Below are 11,571 nucleotides of genomic sequence, written 5' to 3'. Positions count from 1 at the left end.
GGCCATTGTCCCATTCCTGTGGTAAGGATGTGAACAAACCAAGAAAGGGACCAGGGAGAGCCCTGTCTTGGATCAGCTACAGTCCCACCTGCCTGCCATTCTTGGCGCACATTCTTTAAGTAGCTATATCCTGTGGCCATCAGAATCCTTTGGTTGTGAGCATAAATGTTGGTTCTGGCTAACCTTACCAAAATGGAAATTTGTGGAAAGATGCAGGGTGGTTCCTGGCATGGAAGGAAGGGCCCAAAGACCAGCCTTCAGAAGGACAAGGCCTGAAAAATTAAAAAATAAATAAAAATTAAGGATAAGACTTGGGTCAGCCTCAGAGGTCCATGGAGCAAGAATTCCTGGGCACATATTTTGGGGTGATGACCCATTCTTGGTTGTTCGTTTGGTTTTGGTGCTTACATTGAACCTAAGACCTTGTACATACTACGCATGTGCTCCACCACTGAGTTATACCCTCCAGCCCTGATTTTTGTTTCTTGTATTATCTCAAGATAAAATTTCCCAGCAGAGAACTTTGAGCCTATGTCCTCCCTCTGACCAGAGCACCCTGATGGTATGTCCCCATCAATATGGCAGCAAAATAGGCATGGAATCTTCAAAGGAAAATGGAAGTCCTGGGACAGAAGAGTGAAGAATGGATACAGCAGAGATATACCCCAGGCAGTCTTCATTTGTTACCCATCTGGAGATCCTGAAAGCCTCAGATAAACCTGATACCTAGTGGGTGTTCAAGAAATGTTAAACTGGCTGGATGCAGTGGCGCACGCCTGTAATCCCAGCAGTTTGGGAGGCTGAGACAGGAGGATTGTGAGTTCAAAACTAGCCTCAGCAATGGTGAGGTGCTAAGCAACTCAGTGAGACCCTGTCTCTAAATAAAATACAAAATAGGGCTGGGGATGTGGCTTAGTGGTAAAGAGCCCCTGAGTTCAATCCCCAGCACACACACACACACACACACACACACAAAGAAATATTAAACTGGAGCCAGGTGCAGAGGTACATACCTGTAATCCCACTGGCTAGGGTTGTGGGCTATGGCAGGAGGCTCATAAATTCAAAGCCAGCCTCAGCAACTTAGGCCCCAAGCAACTTAGACCTTATCTCAAAATAAAAAATGAATAGGGCTAGGGATGTGCTCAGCAGTTAAGCAACCCTGGTTTAAATCCCTGGCACCAAAGAAAAACAAAAAATGACCCTACACAGCTTCCTTCTACCTCTGTCTGCTGAATTTAAGGCAGCACTACTCCCTTCCTCTAATCCCTATAACACTTTGTTACTAACTTTTATCAAACCAATTAAAATACCTTGATAGCATTTTAAATTTCATGATAAATTTTAACATATTAAACATACTCGTGTTCTCTCTGCCTCTGTCCTTTTCTCCTGATAGTGAAAGAGATGCCCTCTTGCTGCCCAAAGCTAGCACCATTCCCATTCCCCCGTTCTTTTAATTATCCACTTTTCTGTGTCCCCACCCTCTGTCTCTGTAGTTGTTTATTTAACCATGCTCATGGGGTTGCGAGAATTAATGAATACATGTAAAATACTTAGAACGGTGCTTGTACACACTAATCACTCAGTATCTCTTAGCTAATATGAATAAGACCAGTAGTTATCAGTTCCCCACAACTTTAACTCAAATCAGTTCTCCTAAGGAGGGATTATATACAGAAGGAAAAATATCTTCAACTCAGTTGAAAATGAGACATTCTATACTCAGTAAAGATTAGAAGTCATTATTACCAGCTCATCAATGCTGGATCCCAGGGCTCTTTATACTCTCTTCTAACTTTACATACTCCTGAGTGGTTTTATCCATTCTTTTGAGTTATACCATTTAAACAGTGATATCTTTATGTCTCCAGTTTTCCTGACTCCCAAACCCACCTGATTTTTTCCTTCAACAGTAAGTGCCACCTGTGTACCAGGAACTGATGTGAAGAGCAGAAAGTACTATGGGGATTTGGACCCTGGATTAACTTTTTAAGAGAGAGATGTTTAAACCAGTTATGTAGATGCTTTGTAGACATCTCAAGTTCAGTGTGTCTAGAATGTTCTACCTCACCTGTAACCAGCTGCTCCTTTGTTGTGTGCAGCTTTGGCAGTGGTTCCACCATCCACACAAATGCCTGAGGTTAAAACCTGGGACGATCCCTTGACCCCTCTCTCTCTCTCACTTCCCATATTTGTCCTACCAATTCCTTCTTCTAAATATTCCAATTCCTGGATGCATTCCTTCATCTTTACTACTACTGCAACCTCTGACTTGTGGTCGTCTTGTGTCTTGCTTCCCTTTGTATTTCACTCTGTGCAGTATGGCCAGAGGGAGCTTTCTGAAGCAAAAGATACTATTGCACCACTCACCAGGTTAAACCTTTCCTTAGCTTTCTCTTGCTCATTCATGAAGCCCAGAGGATCTGATTCCATTATTACCATCTCATTGTTCATTATGTCTCTCCTCAGCCTCTGCTTCTGCTTCTTGTGCACATCTCCCAAGGAAAGAATCCCAACTCTTATTGGGTATCAGTTTAAACATTATTTCATTTAGAAATCTCCCTGAACATTAGGCCAGGGTAGGCCCTCTGCTGTGTGACTCTAGTAGTACTTACTAATGCATATCTTTCAATTTTCTTTATTCAATCATTTGCCAGTTTCCCAGTTCCTGCCCTCACATGCTTATCTTTCAGTGCAATAAAGGAAATAAACCAGGTGAGGTGGTAACACGAAAGGGGGCATACCACAAGCATTGATCTACTAAACAAAGGACAAGGAAGATGGTTCTAGTAAAGTGTTCAGCAGATGCAAAGGCTAGGAAAGAATGTGTTGGCTTGTTCAACAAGGAGACCAGTGGAACTGGAGCTACAGGGGGAAAGGAATGAGATATGATGGGAGAAGTAAGCTGGGGCTGGGTCATGCAGAACCTTTCAGATCATGAAAAGAAATTTGGATTTGGAAGTGTAACTGGAAAGCTGCAAAGAGTTTTAAGTAGGGGGTAATGCTGTCTTAGCAATTTTAAAAGATTGCTCTACATAGTGATATTGGATCTATAGGGAGCAAGAGTAGAAAGAAGGGAGACCAAGTAGACTATTTCGTTAGTGCAGATGAGGTGGGTAGAGGCAGCAGATATGCAGAAAAGTAAATGAATTAAAACTATTACATATGGAGGAAAGACAGGACATTCTAATGAATTAATAAATGGTGGGAAAATCAAAATACCAAGAAAGATCTCTAGAATTCTGGCGTGAGCAGCTGAATAAGAGGTCATTTGATGAGGGGAAGATGGAAACATAAGGACTTGGGAGTGTATCAGAAAGTTTCTTTAGCTAGGCACATGCCTATAATCCCAGTGATTAGGGAGGCCAAGGCGGAGGATTCCAATTTCGAGGCCAATCTCAATAATTCAGCAAGGCTAGTTCTCAAAACGAAAGAGGGCTGTGGATGTAGTTCAGTGGTAGAGAACTTGCCTAGCATGCATGAGGCCCTCAGTTCAATCCCTTGTACCACCAAATAAATAAACAGCAAGCCTTGTTTCACTCACCATAAACTATTCCAAGTTGTCAAGTATTGTTTTAGAGCAGGGATTGATAAGTTTATTATAGAAAGTATCAGAGAATATATATTTAGGCTTTTGCCTGCCAAGAAACAAAATCAAGCCGAGTGTGGTGGCACACACTTGTAATCCCAGTGGCTCGGGAGGCTGAGACAGGAGGATTGCAAATTTGAAGCCAGCCTCAGCAACTTAGTGAGGCCCTGAGCAATTTAGCAAGAACTTTTGTCAAAATAAAAAAATAAGGAAAAGGGCTGGGGATGTGGCTCAGTGGGAAGGTGCCCCTGGGTTCAATCCCTAATTTAAAAAATATTAAGGATATTACATATGCACTTAAATAATAAAATAAATGTGCATAAACTTTTCAAAATACAATAATTGAGTACAATTTTTTATAATTCTGCTTATCAGGATTCAAAGTTAGTGTTATCTATCATCAAAATAAATTGCAGGGGCTGGGACTATAGCTCAGTGGTAGAGTGCTTTCCTAACATGTGTGACCCACAGGGTTCGACCCTCAGAACCACATAAAAATAAATAAAATAGGGACATTCTGTCCACCTACAACTACAAAAAAATTCAAAAATCAATTGCAAATGTTTATCTTAATGCTAATCTATAATGAGATTTTACACCTTTCTTTTTAAAATTTTTTTTCAGTTGTCAATGGACCTTTATTTTTATTTATTTATATGTGATGCTGAAAATTGAACCCAGGGTCTCATACATGCTAGACAAGCGCTCTACCACTGAGCCACAACCCCAGACCCCACACCTTTCATTTTTGAAAAAGTATGCACAGATAGGTACTGCCAAATACTAATACCAATCCAAGAGTTTATTATTTTTATTTTTTTAATTTTTTGGGACTGAGGATTAATCCCAGAGGTGTTTTGCCACTAGACCATGTCCCTATCCCCCCACTTTTTTTGAGTTGCTTATGGCCTTGCTACATTGGTGAGGCTGGCCTCTAACTTTTAATCCTCCTGCCTCAGCCTCCTGAGCCACTGGGATTACAAGTGTATGCTACCATTTCCAGCTATTTTTAAAAAATATTACGATTTATTTCATCTTCATACAGCATGGTGGATAAACAAGGAAAGTAAAACAAATACCACCCCCTCCCATTTAAAGATGCAACATTTTGGCATTTTTATGGTATGCAGGTTGAATTCATTTACTTGAGTTGAAAGCTGGCAAAAACAAATCCTTGTAATTTAGGTTCTTCCCCCATAGCTTCTCCAAGTTTCTCAGTTCCTAAACTACATTGTGAGCTCTGAAATGGTGCGCTGCAACATTCTTGAAGCTTTCATGTCTTAATCTGACACTTCTTGTTTAGTTCACGAACAGCTGTCTTCCTCTTTGCTACCCAGACCAGAGTACCAGCAATCTTAACTATCAGTTGTTATATGAAAATAAAACTGTGCTTCCAAGTATGAATTGAAAGTGTTGTGCCAGAGCTCTCTTCAGAGCATTAACTCCCTGAGAGAAAAAAAGAGGCCTAACCAACTGCTTTCATGGACAGTGACCCCGATGGTACCTAATGTCCTTCACAGGAAAGATCAAAAGGTTAGGTGACCCTGATCATCCTGACTAGTTTATCATTATTAACATACAATTTTTATTTAAAACTGATCTCAGACCGATTATTGCAACCATATCCCAAGAAATGTTCACTTTTAGCACCTTTAGTTCCTGCAAGATACCAGGGCAAGTGAGAAATCATCTCAAAACAGTGATGCTCATCATTTACAAGTGAGAGGGAAACATTTAGAAGGTTTTCCTAAAACCTTCCCTCCTAAAATCTTCATCATACCCAACGGCTGCATTACAGCCTTAGCTGACAAAATCCAGGAGTCATTTAGGGTTTGATAATAGTGGTTGTATCAAGGTGCTCCAGAGAAACGGAACCAATAGGATATATAGATACAAATAATAAGAGAGATTTTGAGGAATTCACTCTCGTAATTGTGAGGGCTGGCAAGTCTGAAATGTATAGGGTCGGCCAGCAGGCTGGGAACCCAAGCAAGGGTTCTCTGTTACAGTTTTGAGGCAGAATTCCTTCCTTTCCAGGAAATCTCTGTCTGTGCTCTTAAGACCTTTGACTAATTGGATGAGGCTCACTGACATCATTGAGGATAATCTCTAAGTTAACCACACCTACAGTATTCCTCTAGAGAAATATCCAGACTAATGTCTGACCAAACACGTCCAAGTTGACCCAGGAAACTTAACCATTACAAGTGGATGAGGGGGATGTGAGGGCCCATTGATCGCCAGGGTTGATTCAGCTGTCTGGCTGACTAGCTGGGTGTCCCCTTCCTCTTTGACCTCTCCATGTGTGGCCCTCCTGAAGCTGCACACTTCTTGAAGAGGACGACCTGCCCTGAGAGAGGACGACGGTTCTTTGATCAAAGTTACATGAGTAGCTGCACTCCCCTACTAGAACCTCCGAACAAGCTCTCCAGTGGTTGACGGCATGTTCAGAAAAACCCTAGTCTCAGTGAACTACTACCACTAAGCCACTGAACATCGGTAGGACAAGCCAGGAAGTTCTGCTTCTATTTCTGTCAAAAACTAATTAACTAACTATAGCAACTAATTTCATTCAGGTTGTTATAACAAATTACCATAATCAAGGTGGCTTACAGTTCCAGAGACTGGGAAGTCCGAGATCAAGGCGCCAGCAGATCTGCTATCTCCCTTCACATGGTGGAGAGCAGAGAGAAGCAAGATATCTCATGTCTTTCTAAGGACAATAATCTCATTCCTTTTATGTCCCCCAATACTGGATTGAACCCAGTAGCACTTGCTCCTCAAGCTACATCCCTAACCCTTTTTTTTTTCTTATTTTGACACAGGGTCTTGCTAAATTGCTGAGGTTGGTTTTGAACTTGCCATCATCCTGCCTCAGCCTCCTGAGTAGCTGAAATTACAAGTGGGCACCACCATACCCAGTGTAATCTCATTCCTGAGAGCACCAACTCATGACCTAATTACCTACCAAAGGCCCCACCTCCAAATACCACCACCCTGGGGATTAGGTGTCAACATATAAATTTAGAGGGCAGCTCTTTTGGGTCCTCTCTCACCCCGTGAGAATTCTGTCCCTTTTCTGCCCACTTAAATAAATCCTACTCCTTTGGGAAGGAAGGAAGGAAGGGAGGGAGGGAGGGAGGGAGGGAGGGAGGGAGGAGAAAAAGTAAAAACTGAGAACTAGTGCTTGAGCTCAGGAGTTTAGGACCAGCCTGGAGACTATAGCAAGACCTCATACCAAAACAAACAAACAAAAAACCTCTGAGAATATATGGTTAAATTTTTATCTAATTAAAAATTGCATGAGAAATAAGGAAATAATAATAAAATTAAAAACAAGTAATTTTTAAAGAATGGTATCAAGTTCTCAAATGATAGTATTAAATTGCATTGGTTATTTTTAATCCATGCATTAAAATCATGTTGAATATATGTTTTAAAATTTTAAAATTTTACTAAAGGGCTGGATGTAGCTCAGAGATAGAGTACTTGCCTACCATGTTTAGATTCCATTCCTATCACCACCAAAAAAAAGAGAGAGACCTGAAAGGGATTCTTTTTGTGTTTTGTTTTGTTTTTGTTTTTGCAGTCCTGGGGCTTGAACACTAGGGCCCTGCACTTGCTAGGTGGGAATGTAAAATGTTGTAGCCATAGAGGGTCCCCCTACAACTGAACACAGAATTACCCTATATCCAGCAATTCCACTTTAGTGTGTATACTTCAAAGAATTGAAACCTGGGGCTCCAGCAGATATTTACACACCTATGATCATAGCGTTATTATTCACAGTAGCCAGATGTGTTTTATCTATATTCTGTCTGTGTACTATCATGCATCACTTAGCACTGGGGACATTTTCTGGGAAGTGGGTCCTTTGATGATTTTACCATGTATCAGCACAAGTGTAAACCACCAAACACCTCAGCTGTTTGGTATGCACTGTTGTCTATGCAGTCTGTTGTTGACTGAAACATCATGTGGCACCTGACTGTGACATTCACACAATGAGATATTATTCAGCTTCAAATGGGAAAGAGATTCCAACACATGCTGTGATATTGTGAACCTTGAAGATGTCACGCAGGTGAAATAAGCCGACTTCAAAAGGATGAATGATTCTACTTCTGCGATTGGTGGAATCGCAGATGTGTTTGATTAAATGTTACGATTCCAGCAGTCTACTCATAAAGATGGCGTGGAATGGTGGGTGCCAGGAGTTGGAGAGGGAAGAGTGGGGAGCTACTGTTTAATGTGCGGAGCTTCAGTTTGGGAAGAGGAAAAACGTTCTGGAGATGGACGGTGATGACGGCTGCACAACAATGTGGATCTACTTAAAGCCGCAGAACTGAACACTTAAAAGAGTTAAAAGTGGCAAAGCACATTTGACCGCAATAGAAAAATGAGCCATTAATGAAGAAATGAGTCTAGGGCTTGAGCATCAGTGGCTGCTAACATCATAACCAGATGTTATGTCCCTCTTGTGGAAAATACCACCACCACCCATAAATTCCTCTAGCCAAAAATATCAAACTAGAATTTGATGAAGCCTCAAGCTCTAACTACCAGTTTATAGAAAATGCAGAGGGCAGGGAAACACGTTAAACCACACAGTGATGCGATCAGCAAAATCGAGAATGTAAGGAACTCTGAAGGACAAACAACTCATCCTTGCCAGAAAAATTATGGCAAGGGGAAGAAAAGAGATGGATTGAAAAGAATTTAAAATGTATAATAACCAATCATAATGTATAGACTTATTTGGATCATAGTTTTTTGGTTTTTTTTCCTCTATTTTGGTGCTAGGGATTGAACCCAGGGCCTTGTGCTTGCCAGGCAAGCGCTCTACCACCTGAGCTATCTCCCCAGCCCCCAATGACAGTTTTTTAAAAAAATGCTTTTAAAGGCATGGCACTCGAATGTATTCCCTGATAAGTGAGTGATGATGGGGAGTGAGAGAAGAATGGAGGAACTTTAGATTATGTAGAAGGAAATGGGAGGGAACGAAAAATGGTGGACTGAAACAGACATCATTACCCTAAGTACATGTACGATTACACGAATGGTATGCATCTACATTGTGCACAACCATAGAAACGAAATGATGTACCCCATTTATGTATGATGAATCAAAATGCATTCTGTAAAAAATAAATAAATAATTAATTAATTAAAGAAAAAAAGCCATGGCACTTCTGAGAACGGGAAGCTCAACCACTGACTGAACATTTAATGATATTAAGGAATTATTGTTAAAATTTTTGGTTGTAATCCTAGCAGCTCGGCAAGGCCCTAACAATTTAATGAGACCTGGTGTCTAAATAAAAATATAAAAAAGTGCTGGGGATGTAACTGACTGGTAAAGAACCCCTGGGCTCAATCCCCAGTACCAAAAAATTACTTCTCTGTATATATTTATCATATATAATTTGAGTAATGTAATCTCATTATCTAATCCAAAAATAAAAATTCAAGAATTCCTAGTGGGTTCTGTGGCACATACCTTTGATCTCAGTAGCTCAGGAGGCTGAGACAGGAGGATCCCAAGTTGCTAGTGTCAGCAATTTAACCAGATCCTGTCTCAAAATAAAAATAAATAAATAAAAAGGATTAGAAAGATAGCTCAGTGGTAGAGCACCCATGGGTTCAATCCCCAGACACACACACACACACACACACACACAAAATCATATTTTAAACATATATATTAAACTCTTGAATTTTAAGCTTTTCTCAGAAGCAATATTGTCTTTAGTATCACCAAATTTTGAAATACATTACTTTCACATAAAGGATTTCTTTTAAAGTAATTATATTAACATAAGAATCGATAATTTTAGTATAAGAAAAACAATATGCAATTATGTAATCAACAAAATGAAGTAAAAACATGATATGTTAGAAATGGAATTGACAAAATGGGGATGTAGCTCAGTGGTAGAGCACTTGCTAACATGCCTGAGGCCCTATGTTTCATCCCCAGCACTGCAAAAAGTAAAACTGAATTAAAGTGAAAATCAACATGAGCTCATTGCCTTTACACATGTGTTTTCTGATCCTGCCACTGAAGTGGGCCAGAAGCTCTGTGAACCTCTGGTGTACATGTTGTGACTTCCAATACCATCCGCATTACAGCAAAGTGTGGCTGTTTGGACATAGTGCTGACTCTAGATCCAGGGAGGGCCCTTTTCCAGGTGAATCTAGGACTTCTTTTCATGTTGGGCTTGAAAGCTTTAGAAGATAATGTCATGTCAGCAGGACTCAGGAGCCCATACAAAGGTGTTCCTACTGAACAAAAGTTGCGACAATCTGAGCAATTAAAAGAAGAATAAGCTGGGCATGATGGGGCACACCTGCATACCCAGTGGTTTGGGAGGCTGAGGCAGGAGGATCACAGGTTCAAAGCTAACCTCAGCAACTTAGTGAGGCCCCAGCCAACTTAGTGAGAACCTGTCTCAAAAATTAACAAAGGCTGGGGATGTGCCTCAGTGGGTAGGCCCCTCTGGGTCAATCCCTGCTACTACTACCATGACTACTACTAATTTTTTTTAAATAAAATTCAAAAAAAGAAAAATGTTATTTTTGGATAAACAGATAATCCTATTTGATGAGCAAAACCTTCACAGAATTCTAGTTCATAAATGTGAAAGAAATAGAAGAATTAGAAAAACAATTTCAGAAACTTCAATGAAAGAATTGATTTAGGGAAGGATTATCATTGGGTGCTAACCAATAGATGACTGTGTAGCCAGGTGGTAGATTAGCATTCAAGAGTCCTTGAATCCCCAGGACCAAATAAACCACAAAAATCAATAGTTGGTTGATTGTTATTAGGATCATACATGGCCAAAGCAACATTACATGGATTAATTTCTAGTCTCAAGAGGGAAAGCATTAACTGTAAATGAAGTAATCAGACTGTCACCAACCAAATGGTGACAATGGTAGATAGCTTCATGTGTGTTCTAATGGAGTGCCACATTGTCCTTCAATTTGATGACCGCGTGACTCCATTCTTCTCAGTGCTTTGTACCCTAGTCCAGGCATCCCTCAGAGAGTTTAATCAATTCCCCAAAACATGTTGGATGGTGAATTTTTAGAAAATGGGAGTTCACATGTGATTATTTTAAATGGAAAGAATAATGATACAACTCCATGCAGTGGCACATGCCTATAATCCCAGCTACTCAGGAGGCTGAGGCAGAAGGATCGCAAGTTTAAGGCCAGCCTCAGCAATTTAGTGAGCCCTGTCTCAAAATAAAAAAGAAGGTGGAGGAGACCCCTGAGTACAATCCCCAGTACTGAAAAAAGGAAAAATAAATGGGAAGATAGTGGGGGAGGGGTAAGCCTTAGGGAATGAGGTGGGAGGGGAAATTGAAACAGGGAGAAAGAAGCTGAGATGGTGGAATCAAGGAGGAGAAATACTTTGTTTTTTGTGGTACCGGGGATTGAAACCAGGGGCACTCTACCACTGAGCCACATGTCCAGATCTTATTTTATTTTTTATTTTGAGACAGGGTCTCACTAAGTTGCTGAAGCTGGTCTTGAACTTGCAATCCTCCCACCTCAGATTCCTGAGTTGCTGAGATCACAGATGTGCACCATCACACCCTGCTAAGAATGCATTTTTTGAACATGACTTTTCTGCTCTCCTCACTGATTGCAAGCAAATAGTGATCATTCTGTCTCTGCAATGTGAAATTCTCCTTTAAGATTTATTGTTCAGTATTGGTGGAGAGGGCTACCCGTAACAAATACCACAAACTGAGCACCTTAAACAGTAGATGTTTATTTCCTCACAGCTCAAGAGACTGGAAGTCCAAGACAAAGGTCCCAGCAGGTTTGGTTTCTCCTGAAGTCTCTCTTTCCTTGACTTGCAGACAACCCAGCAAACTTCTGCTGTACAGTGGCCTACAACCACACCTTCTCCAGTAAAATCCGAATTGGCCTTGGGAGCATTCTCCCTCTGCTCTAGGATGCCC

The sequence above is a fragment of the Sciurus vulgaris genome (assembly GCF_902686455.1).
Source record: "Sciurus vulgaris genome assembly, chromosome: 7".
In the NCBI taxonomy this organism is placed as follows: Eukaryota; Metazoa; Chordata; class Mammalia; order Rodentia; family Sciuridae; genus Sciurus; species Sciurus vulgaris.
This window is presented reverse-complemented; position numbering follows the sequence as displayed.